Raw genomic sequence first — 22,237 nt, forward strand, 5'->3', positions numbered from 1 at the left:
CAAAGCACAAAAAAAACTCAACAAACACACAATAATCAAAGAAGATTGTTATTGTGCCTTGTGGTGCAGACATCTGCAGAAAACGTGCAGAAAAAAGCAGAACAAAAAAAAACCAGAACAAAAAACAGAGCAGTTATGCTACGTGTGCACGCAGACTCAGCATTGTATTTTTATTAAACAATCACGCCATTTTTATGGCATTTACTGATCACTACAAGTAATCTGATAGCTGTGTTGTACAGGTCGTTACAATTACAGGAACACCAAATACAGAGGATGAAATAAGTATTGAACATGTCACCAATTTTCTAAGTAAATATGTTTCTAAGCTATTGACTTGAAGTCAGTAACAACCCATTCTATTCACAAAGGCAAATAAATCAAAACATAGATATCCATGAATTACGTTAAGTATAATAATGAAAAATGGCACAGGAACAAAGTATTAAATACATGAAGAAAGAGAGGAGTAAAAGGTCTTGGAAAGTCATGATGATAATTGAAATCTATCAGTAACTAAAAAGCAATCATGCCACTTAGTGAAAAATAATATCAGCTGGTTCAACTGATGGCCTATAAAAATGAGTCTTATTACCAAATAGCCACACAAGAAAGATCTGATGATGGGTAAAACCAGTGAGCTGTCTCAAGACCTTTGCAACCTTTTTGTTGCAAAGTATACTGATTGCATTGGTTATAGAATAATATCTAAACTACTGAAGGTTCCAGTGAGCATTGTTAGGGCCACCTGGAAGTGGAAAGAACATCATTTCACCATAAACCAGACATGACCATGTGGTTATTGCAAGATTTCAGACAGAGTAATGAAAGTAATTATCAGAACAGTTGTCTAAGAGCAATTTAACACCTGCGTAGATCTACAAAAAGACCGGAAATCAGCAGGTACACTTGTTTCACAGAGAACAAGTAATGCACTCACTCTCCAAGGCCTGTACGCATGCTCACCATGGAGGACTCCATTGCTGAGCAAAAAGCATGTTCAAGCGCATGTAAAGTTTGCTCAAGAACATTTAGACAAGCGTGTGAAATACTGGGAGAATATAGTCTGGTCAGATGAGACCAAGATTGAATTCTATGAATATCATAATAGACACAATGTTTGGAGGGCAAAAGGCAAACCTCCTCCAAAGCATCAACAACAGTGAAGTTTGGAAGTGGGAACATCATGGTGTGGGGCTGTTTTTCAACATACGGCATTGGAAAACTTCATGTAATTGAACTATGAGTGATACAAATCTGCGATATAAAATGATGATAAGTTAAAATGAGAGTGCACATTTCATCAAGACAATAATCCCAAACACACAGCCAAGAAAAATCTCAATTATTTTCAGAGAAAGAAAATAAAGCTGCTTGAATGGCCGAGCCGATCACCTGACATGAATACACTAGAACATTTTTTGAAGGAACTAAAGCTCAGAGTTAATAGATGGAGCCCACTTGACCTTTAAGATTTGAAGGGTGTTTGTGTGGAAGAATGGACCAAAATCCCACCTGAGCAATGTGGGCGACTAGTTTCTTTATGCAGGAGGTGTCTTGAAGTTATCATAACCAACAAAGGCTGTTGTAGGAAGTATTAAATACATTTCAGTAACTGTGTTTAATACTTTTTCTCTGTTTGATTTTTCATTATTAAACATAACTTAATTTATAGACATTTATAGTTTGATTTATTTGCCTGTGTGTATTGGAGAGGTGGTTAATGTGAAGAGATGAGCGCGATGGCTAGAGATGAGCAAGATACAATAATGTCATTACAAAAATGACATTATTGTAATTGTTTTTCCTTATTAATATTTTTATACTACAAAAAAAACTGACTTATTTTCCCTCAAGAATACAGGGACATAGAAATACACAGGTTAGCCCACATGTATTTCTTATGTACCAGTATAACCTGTCTGTGGGTTTGGTGTTTGCAATGGAGCTTGAACTATACAAAATTCACCCAGTTCTGTCACTGCAGCCTGTGGCTCTTAGCTATAGCTACTTCTTCCAATGTTAGAGGTTGTGTGTTCATCTCCATGGAAAATTACATTATTCTGCAATTATTTTTTAGTAATTTTATAGAAACAAAAAAAATTGACTTTTTAATCACCTCTAGAATAAAAGATACCCTGCTATGCACAGATTTATCTCTATGTACCTGCTCAATTTGCTTCTGAGTTCATTGCTTGCAATACAGCTTCAAAATTACCAAATTCTCTCATGCTAATCAATGTAAGTTGTGTCTCATAGCGTTAGCGTCTTTCTGCAAAGATAGAGGTCGGGGGTATGATTCCTGTGGAAACCATAAAAGAAGAGAATTGTTAATTTATGTACATGAGAGCAGAAAATGATGAAGATATAGGAGTGAACTGAGTATTGGAAGTCGGGATAAAGCGCTGGGACTGCAGGACGGACACCTCAGATCAGAACAGTCCTGCTTTATTGAATGTATAGACCGCACCAACAATCTTATATACGCTAAATAACGATCAAATTTGCACCTTGAGTTACTTGCAATTAAAGGGAGCCTCTAGTTGCCCCTCAACTATAGAGTAATCTTTGTAAGGTAAGACTGGTTGAGACCGCCCATCTTATAGAAGCATTTTATTTAGACTAATTCACAAAAAAAGTGTAATTTTTTAATTTGGTAATTTTTTTTTGCAGTTTTCCAAGCAACTCATATATTTTCTATTAATTTTACTGGCGTTAAAGATAAAGGTCAATTTGTGGATAAGGTTTGTTCACAACACTGGCAGACACAGACAGAAAGGGGCCCCTGTGCAAGAAGAATATATGGGCCCTTTGCAGCCCAAGAGTTCATAAAAATGCAAAATTGCCCCTGTTTGGAGGTGGATGTGGCCTCCTTACTAGAGATGAGCGGTGTTCAAATCGAACGGTTTGATCACCAAAAGCGTAACTGGCTTTTCACAGTAAGGCTATGTGCGCACTGGAAAATGGAATTTTCTCAAGAAAATTCCGCAGGCACTGAAAGATTACCGCACCCGCAGTAAAAAACGCGGCAAACCGCACCCGAAAACCACATGCGGTTTGCCGTGGTTTGCTGCGGTTTTACCGCGGTATTGGTTTTGCCGTGTGCGGGTTGGTACATGTGCTTTATTGCATTCAATGCAATAAAGCACATTGAAAAAAAAATAAAAAAAAAATCATTTCCTTCTTAGATAGTAGATAGATAGATAAAGAGACAGAAGAATAGATAGAGGGATAGATAGATAGATAGATAGATAGAGGACAGATCGCTGCATTTCCCACGGTCGGCAGTGAGTTCACATTACCGGCCGTGGGAAATGACCGGTAATTACCTCTGCTGTCTCGCTGCTAGGCTGCATTCAGCAGTGTCTGTGTCAGTCGCGGCTGGATGTAAGCAGTGCAGGAGCTGTGGATTATGCTGGAGCTGTAGATTACGCTGGAGCTTTGTTTCGGGAGGGGTTAATAAAAGGGTGAACGAGGCTTGTTTGTGTTTTATTTAAAATAAAGGATTTTTCTGTGTGTTTTTTTCACTTTACTTACGGGTTGATCATGTCAGCTGTCACATAGACGCTGCCATGATCAAGCCTGGAGTTAATGGCGGTGATCCGCCACCATTAACTCCTTGTATTACCCTGACTGCCACTGCTACACGGCGGCAGGAAGAGCCGGGGACACGCCGGTACTGCCGCATAATGCATGCGACAGTCCCGGGGCAGCTGCGGCTGATATTCTCGGCTGCGGGAGGGGGAGTGAGGCGGGGGACATTAACCCTGCCCCTCTCCCTCCCCAGCCTGAGAATACCGGGCCGCCGCTTTGTGCTTACCTCGGCTGGACGGTAAATATACAGCGGAGCCCACGTGCTTTGTTTTCTATGTGTGTTCTATGTGTCTGTGTCTGTGTTCTATGTCTGTGATGTCTGTGTGTGTCTGTGTCTGTGATGTGTGTGTTTACTCTCTGCTTTGCTTCCTCTTCCTGTAATGACATCACTTCCCTGCGTTATTCCCTGCGGGATTTCACGATTACATTGGAGTCAATGGAGTGAAATCCCGCAGCGACGTGCGGAAAAGAATTGACATGCAATTGTTTTTGCTGCGGGAATCCCGCAGCAAAACATGCAGCTGTCAAATTCCGCATTGTGCGCACAGGATTTTTTTTTCCCATAGGTTTTGCTGGTGACTCACTGCAGAGATGTTATGAACATTTTCTGCAGCGAAACACGCAGCAAAACCGCAAAAAAATCCGCGGCAAAATCCGGTAAGTGCGCACATAGCCTAATACAGTGGAACCTTGGTTAACGAGAACAATCCGTTCTGGGACTGTGCTTGTTAACCAAGTTACTCGTTTAGCAAAGCAAGATTTCCCATAGGAAATCATTGCATTGCAGACAATTCCTTCCACAATTTGTTAAATGTCCCATCCTGGTCCCCTATTGTGCCATTTCACACACGCACAAACACACACAAACATACACGCACACATACATATTATGCTCACCTTACCTTCCGTTCCATCGCCGGCCTCCTGGGACTTGCAGTTCACCGGTACAAGATGTTTATCAGGTAACCATAGCGACCGATGCCGGAACTTCCGCTGCCAGAGCGCTGACGTCAAAGGCAGGAGCCGCTTGCCTCTGATTGGCCAGCGCGCTGCCTTTGAGTAGCATCTGACAGAGGGAGGAAGTTCCGGCATCGGTAGCTATGGTTACCCAATACACATCCTGTAGAGGCGAACTACGTGTATCGGGTAATCATAGCGACGAGGGAAGAACTTTCACTGTCAAACGCTACTCAAAGGCAGCGCACTGGCCAATCTGAGGCAAGCGGCACCTGCCTTTGACGTCAGTGCTCTGTCAGCGGAAGTTTCGGTATCGGTTGCTATGGTTACCCGATACACATCCTGTAGTGGCGAACTACGTGTATCGGGTGACCACAGCGACGAGGGAGGAACTTCCTCTGTCAAACACTACTCAAAGGCAGCGCGCTGGCCAATCAGAGGCAAGTGGCATCTGCTTTGACGTCAGCGCTCTGTCAGCGGAGGTTTCGTCATCGGTCGCTATGGTTACCCGATACACATCCTGTAGCGGCGAACTACGTGTATCGGGTAATGATAGCGACGAGGGAAGAACTTCCTCAGTCAGACGCTACTCAAAGGCAGCGCGCAGTCCAATCAGAGGCAAGCGACTCTTGCCTTTGACGTCAGCGCTCTGGCAGCGGAAGTTCCGGCATCGGTCGCAATGGTTACCTGATAAACATCTTGTATCGGTGAACTGCAAGTCCCAGGAGGCTGGCGATGGAACAGAAGGTAAGGTAAGCATAATATGTGTGTGTGTGTTCGTGTTTCTGCATGTTTGTATGTGTTTGTGTTTGCCTGCCATTGTTTTCAATGGTGTTTGAAAGTGTTCGACGAACGTTCGTCGAACACACCCGCCGTTCAATGAACCGAACCGAACTCGAACACTAGGGTGGTGGCTCATCTCTACTCCTTACCTCTTGGGACTCTGTGTGGCCGCACAGGTGGCACCAATGATATGTCCGCCCCCTGTTCACAATTCATCCATAATGTTGGCACTGTAGTGATCTGTGAATTTTCTGACAAAAATATCGAACAAGAAAACCTCAGAAATGCTGGCACTTGTGCCTTTACCCTTAGCTCTTGGTTCATCTTGTAGAGCTCTACTGCTGATGTTAGACGCAGGAAGAAATGTTCTATACATTGCTTGATAGATAAACTGAAATAGACTCAGTGTCCTCCTTAAGATTTCTTAGTAATCTCATCAATATTCTTATACAGAAATGTATGTAAATGTTGCTAAGTAATCACCTGATGACACAGTATAGAGACAATTCACCCATCCTCTAATTACATGCTTATTACAAGGCGCACAAGTGGCAGCTGTAGATATGGGTACAGTCATAGAAAATAAAGCTTGTGACCGGAGCACTGTCTACAAGGAAATAATATCAGGACAGCACTTAGAAAACACAAGAAATTACATGTATGACATGTGCTGATCTCACAGAGGCTCGATGTAATCTATAAAGCAACAGGATACGTAGCACTGGAAGCTCCTGGGGCTGATTTACCATTTATAATACACTGGGCTTCTTATCTGATAAATGAACCCTTGCAACCCTCAAGCATCACACAGGGCCTTTTTTAGACAAAGTTTAAAGTACAGCCCTAAATGCTGACATATTGCACCATTACACGTATTTAGGTTACATTTACATATATTGAGTTTAGACTGGTAAATAAGCACACTTGACAATATTCTGTCTGTCGACACTTGTTTCTGGCCTTCTTACAAAGAATGAGGAAGACGAGTGGACACAGAAAAATCACTAGTAGATGAATCTGTCCCCTACAGTATCGTGATATCTTCTGCAATTTTCATCGGGCGATTTGATGCTGAGAGCAATGATTTTTGTTCTGCAATAAACAATCCCATAACCCCATGAATGAGCAGCATTGTACTTGTTCGTTGGGCGGCTGTCGACCTGTTTACACCTGTGAACGCTCGTCTGCACTGTCAGGATTTATAAATGGCTGCCAGTAGTAATTTCAGTGCCCCATACTGGCAACATTTTTGGGCCCCCTTCAGACTTTGCTCAGGCTCCACCCCAGCTCCGCCTTTTCCCTTCAAACCTTCCAAGGTCCCGCCGCTACTTTTGGAAATACATATATATATATGCACACACAGTCATGGCCAAAAGTGTTAGCACCCTTGAAGTTGTTCCAGAAAATGAGAAACTGAAGTATTTCCCTCTTGCCCCTCTACATAATCTCTCCCACACTACCCCTATGTATAATATCCCCCCAAACACTCTACCCTTCTGTATAATATCTCTCCCACACACTCCCTCTCTGTATAATGTATAATATTTCCCACACACCGCCCCTCTCCATATTACACCTGCTACACCGCCTCTTTCCATAATACACCCTCTACACCGCCCCTCTCCATAATACACCCTCAACACCGCCTCTCTCCATAATACACCCTTTACACCTCCCCTCTCCATAATATCTCTCCCACACTGCCACTATGTATAATATCCCCCACACACTCTTCCCTTCTGTATAATCTCTCCCACACACACTGTCTCTGTACAATATCTCCCACACACACTGACCCTCTCCATAACACACTTTCTGCTCCGTTTCTTTCCATAATACACCCCTTACAATGCCCCTCTACATAATAGACCCTCTACACCGCCCCTCTCCATAATATCTCTCCCACACTGTCCCTATGTTTAATATCCCCCAAAACACTCTGCTACTCTATATAATATCTCTCCCACACACTACCTCTCTGTATAATATCTCTCCCACACACTACCTCTCTGTATAATATCCACCACACACACTGCCTCTCTGTATTATATCCACCACATACATTTACCCTTGGTATAATATCCCCCACACACACCGCCCCTCTCCATAATACATTTTCTACACCACCCCTCTCCATAAACAGCCTCTATACCACCCCATGTCTCAAAGATGAGAAACTGATTTTATATTTATTCACTTTATCACTAACTTGTCCTATATTCTTTTGGAGTGAGTGTAGGCACGTAATAGAGCTATCCAGGGAGTCCCGTCAGTGAATGGGGGTACCATAAATGTTTCGGGTGTCATACCCTCCATTGCTAGGTAGGCAATACTAGGGCATAACAGGGTTATTATTGACCCATGTGTTTCACCAAATGCATTTGTAGTAATGTATTTTCTCTCTTCGGATATTTTGCCCGTAGAGTCTCACTCTCTCACCATTATTAATATTTTTCAATGTGTTTTTAAACTTTTAAATACATTTATTAAAAGTTATGTTTTATAAACTTTTTTTCTGTTTGGTCATAAAATAAGTGTAACCCTTGTTGTTATGGAGTATTTTGGTAGATCAGACTTTTACAAGCACAGCTATACCAGATATGTGTATTTTGTATGTTTTTAATGATATATTATCAATGTAGCTCTTGTTGTAGACAATGGGGGCCCCAAGAGGAATGGGGGCCCTGGGAAATTGTGCAGTTTGCCCCCACTTAATACTGGCCTTGGTAGCAGAGCTCAGGTGTGACCGCTGCCTCTGCAGTCGCTATAGAGATACTTATTTTTTCAGAAAACAAATGTTAAAGGGAACCTGTCATGTGACACCCAAGAAAAAAGCAAAGTAAAAATCAGCAAGATACCATAAAATAAGTAAATAAATAGCAATAGTGCATGTAAATTAAATAATTAAATAGGGTACTTAGTTAACATTATTTTGATTAAAAAACAAAACAAAAAGATAAAAGGCATCCCACCATATCAAGGTGACCTATTTCGGGATGGTCTTAGCATCTAATATGTAAAACCTTACCATATATCTAGTGAAATGTGAAATAAGAACTAAGCAGAACCATGGCGGAAAATGGACACCCAGCCATGGGAAATTATACTAGGGCGCGCTCACACGAGCTGTATGACTCGCACGAGTATTGGATTGCATCACTCGGCACGGCCACACACTCTCTGACAGGAGCGGGTCAGCTGCATGTATTTCTATGCAGCTGAGACGCTCCTTTCCGGAGAGTGTGCAGCCACAACGGGTGATACAATGCGAGACTCGTGCGAATCATACGATTCGTGTGAGCGCGCCCTAAAATTAATGTCCAGCTCAAAGAATGGGAGGCCACATCTTTGTTTTGTATAACTGAAAAAAAATCAGAAAGAAAACCAAAAGAAATGAATTAGAATAAGTTTGTATACAAGCACTGTACAAGAAAATGTTCACACTGGCCATTATTTTTATCTGACAAATCGACCTTTGAGCCTCTTAAGCACTACAGCTTGGGAGTGACAGTTACCTCTGCAGTCTCTTTAGATAAAACTGTGACCATAAGGTTTTTTTATTTTTTCAGAAAGCAAATTTTAAAGGGAACCTGTTGCAGAGACACAACGGTCAGGGGGTGCTCTTGTCCGCTGGCCTGGCTGTCTTCAGAAAGACTGATCAGATCAGGGCTCATCCCATTGAACGCCCACACTCCTTCCCCGTGGGCAGAACACTACTCAAACAACACAGGGTGAGGGAACCACACATTGGTAAGACTTTATTGCTTCACCAACAGGCAAAAACATATCATACATTCCCAACAAGAACTCAAGATGGTACAAGCGAGTTTTGCTCTTCTGCTGGCCCGCCAGGAATTAGAGTCTTTGAGGCTTCCAGGGCCAACTATCCCAGCCAGTAACACCCCGCTTTTGGTGGGCACCCACTGAGAGAAGACAGCGACAAGCTTAGGATGCTGACCGATCACAGCAAGATATGTAACCAGGCAACTGAATTGTTCCAATATGGGTTCTCCAAGTGAATTTGTAGGCTCAGAGTTGAGCAGTGAAGCAGTTCTGTAATCCTCCAGCTGGAACCATGGACCCTAGGCTGAAGTTCTGTAGAACAAATGAAGTGAAGCAGTTCTGTGATCCTCAGCTGGAAACGTGCATCCTATGCTGAAGTCCTGTAGAATATGAATCTAGTGACAGAAACAAGGCCCTTTTTATACTAAGTTCTCATTTCAGGGTATTGTATCTTACAGGATTGGAGGGAGATGGCTGTTCTCGCATTCATTGCTAGTTCAATCTGACTGCACAATTTTCCTCTGATTGATGTAGTCAAAGGGACTGAGGCAATTCACACTTGTCAGACTGACTGGAGCCATATTGTCTGTTATGAAACAATGGCTAACTACTCTTGATTTATTAAACAATGAATCAATACATCTGGCCTAATTAAGAACAGTTCACCCCCCACACAGGTGGCCAGGTGCTGTCATGTGAAAAAACGCTAGTAACCTGCAGGTTAATAGCATTCTGAACTTTCCTGGCGTTCGCACTTAAAGCCCCACTGTCGAGAGGAAATTAACTTTATTCCTCTTGGCAGCGTTCAGCTTCCAGTCATAGGGGTCGCGACAACGCAAATACAATCACTGCTCAGTATGCAGAATAAATTGTTAGTCAGTGCTGGGGATGTGGGTACAGTTGATGCTCGCTACACACAGATTAGTGACTGAATCCGCATCTGTACCACCCCAATGACTGGAAGTTGAATGCTGCCGGGAGGAATAAAGGTAATTTCCTATCTATCTACATAATTATTCATAAAAACAATACCAAACAAAAAAAAAATACAATGGCCTCTGTATGTGCTAAGATGTACTTAAAATTTAATATATGAAATTTAGTAGGAATAACTACGTCACTGACCTAATATATGATGTGCTGTGAGCGGGGGGGGGGGCAGACGGTGCGGTTGCCCCGGGCTCCATGCTCAGAGGGGGCCCACTCGAAGCTACAATACTATCAATTGTATCAGTGACACTGCCCCTTTAAATATAGTGGCTTGGTCGTGTCACGAGGTTTAGGTCCTAACTGTTTGCAAAGGATTTCCTGCTGTTCCTCCAGGACCTGTGTGGGGCTCAGTGCTGGCTCCGCCTCCCTCTTCCTCTGCTACCTGTGATTCCCTCCTGCTGCACACGAAGCTCTGGACTGGTGGTAAGATGCAGAGAGTATCTAAGATCATGTGCAGTGAGGGAGGGGAGAGAGTTACTGTGGTGACATGTGGCAGTATCCATTACTGTGCAGTGTGAGGGCCTGATAACATGTATGTAATGAGGGAATGTGTGTGTGGGGGGAGGGGGCTACATATTATAAGGACCTGATAACATGTATGTACTGAGGGGATGTGTGTGGGGGGATAGGAAGCTATATATTATAAGGGCCTGATAACATGTATGTTCTGAGGGGATGTGTGTGTGTGTGGGGGAGGGGAGCTGGATATTATAAGGACCTGATAACATGTATGTACTGAGGGGATGTGTGTGGGGGAGGGGAGCTGTATATTATAAGGACCTGATAACATGTATGTACTGAGGGGATGTGTGTGAGGGGGGCTGTATATTATAAGGGCCTGATAAAATGTATTTACTGAGGGGATGTGTGTTTGGGGGAGGGGGGAGAAAATAAAAGTTATGATTATGAATCGCTTATGATTAAGGACTGTGTTTTTATTTTCTGAGTCTGAAACGTGACAAGTATCCATTCTTTGGCGTCAGCATGGAACATTTTGTACTTTAATAACTTTTAAAATGACCTAATAAAGTTTTTTGGATTTTATCATACTGGATCGGTGCTGGATCCCTCCCACTCCTTCCCTTGGCTTCTGAGTTCGGACCTGCCTCTGCCTGTCCGGTGGACCGCGGGCACTCCACAAAGTCCTGAAATGCATCTGTGGAGACACGGGGCTCAGTGGGTGCTCTCGTCCACTAAAACCCGCCGCCTTTAGAAAGACAGCGTGTCTCAGGGCTCATCCCAACTGAACGCCGGCCTCCTTAACCGTGGGAGTAACACTACTCAGACAACACAGGGTGAGGGAACCACAATAATTAGACTTTATTGGATCCCCAAACAATTAACGGCACATAACACATAACCAGCAAAACAAAAATGTATCAGGCAACAGAGTCTCACCCTTCCGCTGGCTCACCAGGGATTTAGAATGTCCATGCCTCAGAGGTTCCAGGGCTATTTACTCCAATCCAGCAGCACCCCGCTTTTGGCGGGCACCCACCGAGAAAGGAATAATGCCAGATTCAGGAAGCTGTGTGAGGTCTGCAAAGTCTGTAGCAGGTGACTGAACTGTCCCAACCTGAGTGTCCTCCTTAGGTAGTCCTGGTTTGATGTTACAATCCTGGCAGCCGGAGTCGAAATCCCTAGGCTGTGGATATGGTCTCCAACCGGAACCGGAGGCCCTAGATTGAAGCCATAAGATATCCTGATCCTCTAGTCAGCTCCAAAGAGTTTAGACTGGATCCATTAGCATCCAACAACCTTCATCAACCCTGGTGGCTTAAAGAAGTCCCTTTTATAGCCATAACCTTCCCTTAGGATACACTGCGTCCTCACCGATTGGTTGGACAAGATTGCTTCTCCCATTGGATGAATTTCAAGCTGCATATATAATGGTCATTTAAATGATGTGCATAGAAAGACTCAGTATATCTACATGGAGTCAGCAAGTCACCGACTAGACAATGGCTACTAAGGTAATTACATTATCAATACACAACTACAATACAATGATTACTGGAAAAGTCTGGAGAGCAATAGCTAAGAAAACATGACTTAGCACACATAAGAACAATAGTCTGGCTGAATGTTAAGAAACTTTAACCCATGAGAGTCCATGTCGTCACAGCATCTACTCGGGTGAGCTGAAAGTTTTCCCTCTTATCTACTCTACATTTGGCTCCTAGACTGACCCTTAAATGAGAGACCCTACACTGTCCCTTATCTCAGAAGTATGCTTGGTGGTAGCGAGGTCTGAGCTCCTCAGCGTGACCCTGACTCCTGTCTGAGCCCTGATCTTACTCTCCCTCTTCCCCACACTTGGGACGGGCTGGAAAACACAGTAACAAAACCGTCACGAAAACGACACGGATAATGGAGAAACAAAACGCGTACACATGCATTCAAACATGGAGAGACTATACGTGTACAGAGGGAATAAAGAAAAAAAAGGAAGAAAGTAAATGCACAACAGGGGAACTTCCACACTACTCAAATAGCAAACGACAGGTCACCAAAAACTGGATCACCACAAAGACCGGAATCGCTGGAGTTATGATGAAGCTATTATCGGCTCAGAGAAACAGACTTCCATCCGTTAAATAGGAAGGAGACGGCTGTGGGTGGTAATCAGCAACCTGAACTCCCAGGAGCTGCACACCAATCTACAGGAATTAACTTCTGCAGGATTGGATAGAAAATGGAAATGAATCAGCCAATGCCCGACCCTGGCTGAGCAATTAGGAGACATCAGGTTGCCTGTCAGACTCTATAATGTGAACCAAGTTTGATGACAGGATAACAGAGAGGAGTAGTGCATGGTTTAATGCCCCCTCTCTTTGACCTATATATTTACACAATTATTAGCAAGAGTTTACCTGAAATCATACTCTCTATGTATTAATTTCTATAGGGGACAGTAGGCCATCATCTTGCAAAAATATATCGAACTGTTTTTATCGAATCACAGTTCTTCACTTTGTCCATTGTGTTTGTGTTTGTCCTGTTCTATGTCACAAGTTTAACATGTGGGGTTCGTGTGGTGGTGGTATCTTGCTAGTGGAGGTCAGGGCGAGCTAGGGCCAGTTATTGGTGAGCGGGGGATATCCAATAAATTAGGATATCCTCCGTTGTCAGAAAGGGTAAAAGCAGGGTGTATTTATGTAGGCATTATATCTGTCCTACCCATATTCCCTCGGCCATATCTATATTAATCTACGTATTGATTTATTTCCCTGTGCTCCATCAGTACGGATATTCGTTCACTTGCACCAAGCACTGTCGTACATGTCTGATAGTTTTATTTATGTTAATTTATGAATAAAGAAATATATTTTTATAATGTGGTATTGTGTCAGGTTTTTCATACTTCATTTATCTCCACAGTAATTATAATTTGGTTGGTCTTTATATATTTCCAGGTGGATATGTGGTTCGAATTCCAGCCCCTTATTTACGGATTTATCTTGCATGGTAAACCCCAGTTGTTTTCCCTACAGAGGAGCTGCGAGTTATTTCTTCTCCTGGCAGCTTTTCTTTTTCTATTTATTTGAGTGTCTGGGAGAATTCTATTTCTATTATATTTCTTGGTTCTTTTTATTTCCCCTACATCTCTCCTTCATGTATGTGTGTAAGTGTCTCACCCTGAGTACTCATTTCTACTGGCTTGCTTCTCTCCCTTTGTTAGGATTGTTTTGCAGCCTTCCCTCTGCTTCCTCAGGAGATACGAGAAACCCCTTGACGGTCTTTCAGGGTGGCAGGTCAGAGGAGGTGTTGTTAGTTGTGTTATTTGGGTATTTCCTAATCTGTACAGGAACCAGTTGGGTGCAGGTGCTGCGTTTCACCTAGTTAGTCCTGTCTCACTTCTGTTACCCGTCTCAGAGTGTGAGTACGTTCATAACAGTATGCTTGCATCTGAAACGCATTTGTTTTTCTTCTATGATACTTTTGAATTATAAAGTTTTAATAGCACAACACAGACTCAATATATTTATCCTCGTAGAGCTTGAAGAGTTTTAAATTTCTATCTCTCTGGATGCCTGGTTGGCGAGAATTTTCTGCTCCGAGGAAACAGAGTAATTTTACCTGATGGTCATGCTGTCAGCAAGGAGAGATCTGGAGTTCAAGCTTTGGGATCACGTCAGGGTCACCAAAAAATGTTGTGGAATATCACTCAGGAGTCAGAGTCTTCAAGAAGATTACAACAAGGTGAGAGAATTTACACTTTCAGCACGCTTCAAGGAATGCTGAAACAACAAAGTAATTTTCTTCTTTTATACATTGACACCCTTATTCATACATCATCTCAATTGGATATTTTGAACATAAATATTTATAGTATTGGTTTTATAATCAGTGCACAGCTCATGATTATTCATGCTCTACATAAGGCTTTCATTATTAGAGATGAGAAAACCTGTTCGATAAAGGTTTGCCAATTTTAATTTCGGTACAAGCCTTAGCCTGTTTGGTTTGGGCTCGGTAACCAGAGCACTGTTCCCAAAAGTCAGCAATGTTCGGTTTTGTTTTATCAGTGGTTGTGTTTTAAAAAAAATGCTTTTCTAATAACATGTTATGCTTCTGGATAGGATAGTGGTGCTGTGTGATGAATGGGGGATGTGTTTAAAGAGTGGAGTGGTGGGGACTCGGGAGAAGCCAGATGCGCGAGGCGCCATTTTTTTTGGCTTAACTTTATTTGTGGATGTTCCTGAAGCCATTCACGGTGCAGCAAACATCCACAAGGTTCAGACACAAGGGCTAGTGTCATTGGCTGCCTAAGTCACATGTCCATCTACATATAAAATGCGGAAATGCGGCACTGTCGCCATGTTGTGAATTTGAAACGTTAGGGAAGTTGCTGCCACCTATGCTGCTGGCAGGGCTGCTAGACAGTTAGCTTAGCTAGGGGGTTTAGTGATAGCTAGTTGAGATAAATAGGAAAATAGACATGTGCATTGTAGGGAAATCTGTGTGCCCACAAACCGGCATTTAATGATAGAAATAGGGATAGCTACCTGTCAGTGCCAGGTAAAGAGTTCCCAGTGAAGGCTCTAAATAGCTATTGCTACTTATTACAGCCTGCTCCAAATTAGCCAGTCAATCACATTTTTAAGTATCGTTAGTTAGTAGTGCCTGACGTAAATTTGCTACTGAACTAGGTAAAAAGGTCTTGGCTGTTTTCACTGCCTGCCCAAAATTACACAGTCAATCACATTTATAGGTATTGTTATTTAGTACCGCCTGCTGTAAATTTGCAGTGAACTAGGTAACAAAAGTCTTGTCATTTTTCATTGCCTTCTCACACTTAAGCAGTCAATCCCATTTCTAGGTATTGTTAGTTAGTACTGCCTGCTGTAAATTTGCTAGTGAACTGAGTAAAAAGCTCTTGGCAGTTTTCATTGCTTGCTCAAAATTACGCAGTCAATACCATTTCTAGGTATTGTTAGTTAGTACTGCCTGCTGTAAATTTGCAAGTAACTTAGGTAAAAAGGTTTTGGCAGTGTTGATTGCCTGCTCAAAATTATGCAGTCAATCATATTTCTAGGTATTGTTAGTTAGTACTGCCTGCTGTCAATTTGCTACTGAACTAGCTAAAAATATCTTGGCACTTTACATTGCTTGCTCAAAATTCCTCAGTCAACCATATTTCTAGGTATTGTTAGCTAGTACTGCCTGCTGTAAATTTGCTAGTGAACTAGGTAAAAAAAAGTCTTGGCACTTTTAGAGTCTGCTAAAAATTATGCAGTGAACCACATTTCTAGTTATTGGTAAGTTTTAGTGCCTTCACAATATTAACAACTCAGGCATGAAATAAATAACTTATCTTTTGTGTCAGGTGTGATAGATTTAATAGGTGTCCCTGACTTCCTGTTCCTGCGCTGAGATGTGAGGAGGGAGAAGGAGCAGCTCCATACAGCCCCTGCAATATACAGCGACCTACAGAAACAAATAGCACCCTAGACCAACATATAAAGGCTGCACTGAATTACCAGCTGTCAGTGCATGGATCGTTATCTCCTCAGAAGTGGAGGAACACCATTCAAGCCCAGAGCAGAGCAGAGGAAGGAAGGGGTGAGTGCAGATAACATGGCACCCACAGTGAGGGGGAAGGAGGGGGAGGAGGGAGAGGAACCACAAGGGCTGCTGCAGCAATGTGCAGGGGGCCAAGATAACAGAAGAATTCAGAGTATGCAGAGTGGTACAGAGACATTGGGCTTAGGGGAAAGATATGAGATGGATTACAAAAGGCTGGCAAAAGAAGTGGCAGATCATCTGACAGCAGAAATCAGAGAGGCAATAGCAACCTCAGTGAAGGAGGCTTTGGCTGCGCTGCAGGAGGATGTGGAGCACCATGATATGAGACTGACAGAGGTAGAGCAAAGAGTATCTGATGCTGAAGAAAATCTGACAAGATTGGAGGGCAGATTTAAGGAGCTAAACACTAATGCTCAGCTTATGAAGGATAAAATAGAAGATCTCGAAAACAGATCTAGGAGAAATAATTTAAGGCTGGTGGGTCTGCCTGAGACAGTGACAACAAAATATTTGGACTCAATCTGTGAAAAAGAATTACCCCAGGCTTTAGGCTTACCACATAGCTGCCGTGTAGAAAGAGCGCACAGAGTGGGACCCATAAGGGAGCAAAGAGATGGTCACAGTAACAATGATAATACCCCCAAGCAAGGTGAAATGTCCAGAGCAAGACAGGTTATTATAAAATACCTGGAATACAAAGATAAAGAAGAAATTCTACGGGCCTTCAGGAATAGGAAACAGGCACTATGCATTCAGGGACACAAGATTCTATTATTTGGCGACTATTCGGCAGAAGTCACACGAAAAAGAAAAGCATTTAGCCAGATCTGCACTGCCCTCTATCACAAAAACATTAAATTTCAGCTTTTATACCCAGCAATACTAAGAGTAAGAGGAGAAGATGGGGTCACAAAGACTTTTCGGGATCCTTCAGAGGCGGAGCGAGAGATACTACAGGACGGGAGGACACGGCGACAGGAGAGGAATGGAAAAGAAGGGACTTTCACTGATCCGAAACATGCAGATCCTGCAAACATATGGCGACTTCAGCTGGGAAAAGAGGAGGAAGAGGCAGCAGCTCATGAACAAGCAGGCAAGACAAGGACTTAATTTGAGAATGCTGAATGGAGCCGTATGGTGACAAATGTGCCTTAACTCTCTAAAGTCTCGCCTACCTCCTTCTCTCTTTCTTCTCTATCTCTTTTTCTTTCGCTCCCTTTTTCTCTCTCTCTTTTTCATGCTTATCACTTTTTCCCTTTTATCATTTACTAATGCTTTTTTTTTTTTCCTTCTTCTCTCTCTCTTTTTCTTCTCTTAATGACGGTTTTAGAAGGTTGATAAATTTATAAAGGCTGTTTAGGGGCAAGGAGTTAATAGCCAATAGAGGGGGAGAGGTGACTTAGTGGGGTGGCTTCATGGAGAGCTTGAGTTGAAGCAGGGGTTTGAAAGGAGTCTCAATCATCTCAGAAAAAATGGAAGACGTTAATTGTATTTGTAAAGTTGGGGATGGGAGGGGTTATATACAGTTGGGGGAGGGGAGGGGAGGGGAAGAGAGTTGGGGAATCCATGCGACACGGCCTGAAAAAGGAACTGTTGATTTTGGGGATTATGGTTAAGCTCATTACGTGGAATGTTAAGGGACTCAGATCGCCGCACAAACGAAATATGATACTACGTCATCTCAAGAAGCTTAAGGTTGATATTGCTTTATTACAGGAGACGCACTTGCAAAAGGATGAGTTCTTCCGTATGAATAAGATGTGGGTGGGAAGGGTATATGGGTCGGCCTCAAACGGTAGGAAAGCAGGGGTTCTTATTTTGATCAATAAAAACTTTGCATACGAGGTGGAAACACAAGATTCAGATGAAGAAGGAAGATACATACATATAAAGATTTCAGGTACTCAAGGCACTTTTAGTATCCATAATATATATGCACCCAATACGGAACAAAGGGGTTTTTTTTTAAATATAGCTAGTAAAATTTTGCTGGATGGGGATATATGTAAATTGGTGGGGAGAGACTTCAATACAGTGGTTTCTCAGGAAGAAGACAGGAGGAGTCAGGGGAAGCAGGGGAGGAACACGGAGGGGTCACTGAGAGCATTGTTAAATACAACTACACTACAGGATTGCTGGAGATTATATCACCCGCAAGAGAGAGAATTTACACACTATTCCCACCCACACGACTTTTGGTCAAGGATTGACCTTTGGCTGACAAGTGAGAATTTATTGCAGAGGGTAGAAGAGATAGTTATAGAGACTATGGTAATATCGGATCACAGCCCAGTGGTAGTCAGTATAGCTGACAAAGTTCAGAGAGGACAGGATTATATATGGCGCTTCCCCTCATTCTTGACTTTGGACGAGAACTTCCATAGAATACTGAGAGAATGGTGGGTGGATTATACATTGACGAATCAGGAGCACAGTGAGGAAACACCATTGTATTGGGAGACTGCTAAGGCAGTTTTGAGAGGAAAAGTGATAGGATATATGACAAAGGTGAAACGACAGGCACAAGTAAAGTTTCAGGAGGCTAGCCGGGCAGTCAGGGAAGCATATACTGACTTCTTAAAAAAACCATCAAGGGTGACAAAAGCAAAGTGGGTGGAGGCGAAGGGCAATTTTGAGAACTGGGTAGAAAGGAAAGAAGGTATGTACAGGACACAACAAGAGGCAGAGTTGAATCGTTTCGGGAACAAGGCAGGGAAGTTATTGGCAAATCTGGCAAGGGGAAGACGACCGATGACACATATTATGACACTGAGAAACGCTGTGGGGAGTAAAACGACAGACCCCAAAGAGATAAACGACATTCTTGGAGACTTCTATGCAGGTTTATATAAAGAGGAGGGGTTAGATGATAGGAGAGAAGGAAATGAGTGGTTAAAAGGAACAAAAATGCCTACGCTCACGGAGGACAATTTACAGGCTCTGAATAAAGAGGTGACAGAGGAGGAGGTGCTACAGGTTATAGGAGAGTTAAAAACGACAAAGGCCCCGGGACCAGATGGCTTTAGCGGCAGTTTTTTCAAAATTATGAAGGATCAAATCTCACCTATACTGACAGAGTTATTCAATAGGATAATGGACAGGGAAAGAATATCGGGTACACTTAATACAGCCTATATAAAGCTCATTCCTAAAGGAGGAAAGAATTTAGAAGACCCATCTAGTTATAGGCCCATCTCGCTGATTAATCAAGACCTAAAAATTTTAGCGAAGTTGATGGCAAATAAGTTAGCGGCAGTATTGCCAGAGATTATAGATCTCCCCCAGGCTGGCTTTGTTAAAGGACGTTCATTGGTGACAAACATTAGGAAAGTAATGCTAGCAATTGATGTAGTAAAGCAGACGAGAGAAGGGGGGAGGGGAATCCAGCCTTGATCACCTTGGACGCGGAGAAAGCCTTTGACAATGTGAGGTGGTCATGGCTGGAACAGGTGTTAGATCACCTGGGCTTACACGGAGCTTTTAGGAATTTTGTGAGGGTCCTTTATGCAAATCCTCAGGCAAGAGTGAGTACCCCGGGATTTCTGTCAAAAACATTTCCTTTGATGAAGGGAACCAGGCAAAGATGCCCGATGTCACCACTATTGTTTAACTTGGCTATTGAACCACTGGCTAGACGTTTGAATGAGGGGGGGTGGTTTGAAGGGATCAAGGTAGGGAGGAAGTCATTGCACTCAGCCTTATTTGCTGATGATATAATCCTGTTCATGAGCAAACCTAAAACACAATTGAGTAGAGTCATAGAACAAATTGAGGAGTTTGGGAGGTTAGCAGGGTTTAGACTTAACAAAAACAAATGTGAAATTCTCTTCTTGGACGGAAAGAGAGCGGAGGGGTAGAGGGGTGCATTATGTGACATTCCAATAGCTAGAAATACAATTAAATACTTGGGAGTACAGGTTGGGAGGGATACAAAAACCATATATTCATTAAATTATTCCCCTTTGATCGAGAAAATTGAACGTGAACTGCAAGGTTGGGCAAATTTGCCGTTGACTCTTCTGGGAAGAAATCATCTAATAAAAATGATGAGCTTTTCCAAGCTTCTCTATCCAATGCAGACAATCCCATTGCTTCTTAAACACTCGGATGTGAACAGATTGACAAAAGCGTTCTCACGTTTTTTGTGGAAGGGATATAGGCCGAGGATTAGTGCCAAAAAGCTAATGTTATCAACAGAAAATGGAGGGATCAGACTACCTAACATCAGGGGGTACAATTTGGCCTGTATCTTAAGACATGTAGTCGATTGGATTAGACGAACAAGTAGGTATTCTGACTGGGATATAGAGGCAGAATTTTGTAAACCTTGGGACCTGAGTTCAATCCTACATACCTCCATTCCAAATTTGCCGCCCAACATTAAACACTCACTGATTTGTAGAGACACAGTGATGACTTGGAAGGCGGTTAGGAAAAAGTTCGGATTAGCCTGGAACATCTCCAAATTCCTTAATATATGGGCTTGTCCTGACTTTCCACAGGGAAGGGAAAATTATCTCTTTAAAGAATGGAGGGAAAAAGGGATTGGAACTCTAAAAAACCTGATGCATGATATAGAACGGAGATGGATGACGTGTGAGGAGTTGAGAGCAAAGTATGACTTGCGCCCATTCCAGACTCTCCAGTATGAACAGGTGAAACAAGGGATAATGAAGAAACTATACAACATAAATAACGAATATGAGGCAAATCAGATGGATGCGATCATATTAAGGAACATCCATGCCACAAATATATCAAGTCTTTATGGAAATATGAGAGAAGTGTTAGTCCCTAACATATCAGGAAGAATGTTGAAAGGGTGGGCAAAGCAGTTGGGAGATCAAGAAGTGGAGGAGAAGATTTTGAATGGTTGGATGGTGATGAGAAAGAAGATTGTGAATGAGAACTTAAGAGATACCCAATTCAGGATCATACATAGAGCTATCTATGGATTTAATATACTGAATGCTAGACATCCAGATAAGATGATGAGTTGTCCAAATTGTGGTACGGAAAAAACAGATCTATATCATGGGATATGGCAGTGCGAAAGGATTGAAAGATTTTGGAAACAAGTCCAAGGGGTAGTGAGGAAAATCTGGAATAGAAATGTAGAGTTAGATCCAATGGTCTGGTTATTTCACTATCAGCATCGGGAGGAGGGAGAGAAAGGGGGAGACAAGTTACCGAATCTTTTCCATGATATAGCAATGATAAGTAAAAGGGCTATTCTTCAGAAGTGGCTGGTGAAGGAAATACCAACAAAAGAAGAACTTGTTAATCAATTGAAAAAAACGCTCATGTTGGAGAAGGTGATGGTGGAGAGGTGTAAAGAAAGGATGACAGCAAAATTTTTCAGTAAATGGAAAAAGTTCATAAGCGTTATATGTTCTAGAGAAGAAACAATACAAATAATGTCCACATTTGTGTCTACGGAATGGTACATGAAGGAAGACCTGTCAGGGTCCCTGTGCGAGCTGAAAGTATAGTTGGCCAAGTTCTGGGTCGTGTCGCATGGAGAGGGGGGTGGGAGGGATAGTGTTTATAAGTAATGTTTGTAACAAATTATCAAGGAATGCTGAAGGGGGGTAGCGGAGACTGAATAATGGAAATATACATTGACGAAGAAGGGGAAGGAACAAATTTGACAACCATGACAAATATTTGATCGATAAATTGTAGAGACTATGTTATTTGATATGTTGATTTGTTGACCCTTATTTTCTTCATTCTGTACCCTTTTTTACCATTACAAGAAAAGAAATAAAAATTTGGTTTAAAAAAAAAATAGGTGTCCCTGGAGGAGTCCCTGACGAAATCTAAAAGCCAGAAATCAACTAGGAACCAGTTTTGAATCAATCCTCCCCATAATAACGGTAAACAAAAACGCTTTATAAACTACACTAGAGATGCAATAAAGGGAATAGCTGATCAAATTGGTCCAACCTCTTTAATGACGTGGTAGAACAGAATGGCTTTAGATATATTAGCAGAAAAAGGAGGGGTCTGTAAAATGCTTGGTACTCACTGTTGTACTTTCATCCCTAACAATACAGCTCCTGATGGAAGTATCACGAAAGCATTGGAGGGCCTAACA

The 22,237-nt window shown here is 42.4% G+C and overlaps 1 long non-coding RNA gene across 3 annotated transcripts in view; it reads right to left on the reverse strand.

The window, feature by feature from the left end:
• Positions 1-14,329, reverse strand: part of LOC142248955 (uncharacterized) — a 447,867-nt gene extending 433,538 nt beyond the window's left edge. For 2 of the 3 annotated variants that reach the window (XR_012724967.1, XR_012724966.1), the window contains exons 1-2: positions 14,188-14,329; positions 2,168-2,302 (exon numbers count right to left, since the gene is read on the reverse strand). This is a non-coding gene — a long non-coding RNA (uncharacterized LOC142248955). The remainder of the gene's footprint in view (positions 1-2,167; positions 2,303-14,187) is intronic. The other variant, XR_012724968.1, reaches the window with a different exon arrangement.
• Between the last annotated feature and the right edge of the window lie 7,908 nt (positions 14,330-22,237).

The sequence above is a fragment of the Anomaloglossus baeobatrachus genome, chromosome 8 (assembly GCF_048569485.1).
Source record: "Anomaloglossus baeobatrachus isolate aAnoBae1 chromosome 8, aAnoBae1.hap1, whole genome shotgun sequence".
Classification (NCBI taxonomy): Eukaryota; Metazoa; Chordata; class Amphibia; order Anura; family Aromobatidae; genus Anomaloglossus; species Anomaloglossus baeobatrachus.